Below are 819 nucleotides of genomic sequence, written 5' to 3'. Positions count from 1 at the left end.
GCTGAGTGAAATAAGTCAATCACAGGACAAATATTGTATTAGTCTGTTATTGTAAAAAGTCAAGGAAAGGTATATATGCAAGGAAATTTTCATTGTTGGTTACCTATGGTGGGAGGAGAAGAGAGGGAACAATGTACCAAATGTGAGTGATCAACATGGTGGCATTGAGGAAGAGGAAGACACAGAGAGATACATGGGAGTTGCAGACAACAAAAATGAACCCTTTTGCAATACAGTACTGCATTGTCAGTGAAGGCAAACATGGATATATGAGTGGATAGATGGATAGACAGACTGAACTATTAGGTATGTCTATGCAGGGGGGAGTGTACCCAGGACCATGTATAAGGTTTGCAGACAATGTTTCTACAAGTGTATTGGTATGTTCAGTAAGAATTACCAGGTATATAGTAGAGCTGACAAGGGACAAGGTTCTTGGCCACAGCCAGCTACCGAGCAGGAGTGAATAGTTGGACCCATGGGCTTGGGACCATAGTCACAGGGGACATCAAGCTCAATTGGCATAACATACTACACAAAAACATTACTCCACATCCTACTTTGGTGAGTAGCAACTGCGACCTTAAAAGCTTACAAGTAGCCATCTAGATGCAACAATGGGTCTCTCCTCATCCAGAGCAAAGAAGAATGCAGAAAATAAAAGATCATGGAAACAATTAGTCTTAGCAACTGGTACACCATTTGATCCACAGGCTATATGACTATGAGACCAGAAGAACTACATGGTGCCCGGCTACCACTGTCAACCACTCGGAGTGGGATCTCTGTAGGAGATCCTAGATAGAGTGGGAGAACAAT

This window comes from Orycteropus afer, unplaced genomic scaffold, assembly GCF_000298275.1.
Source record: "Orycteropus afer afer isolate SDZICR_OR568_19922 unplaced genomic scaffold, OryAfe1.0 scaffold00387, whole genome shotgun sequence".
In the NCBI taxonomy this organism is placed as follows: Eukaryota; Metazoa; Chordata; class Mammalia; order Tubulidentata; family Orycteropodidae; genus Orycteropus; species Orycteropus afer.
The sequence above is the reverse complement of the archived record's forward strand: the minus strand, read 5'-3'. Positions refer to the sequence as shown.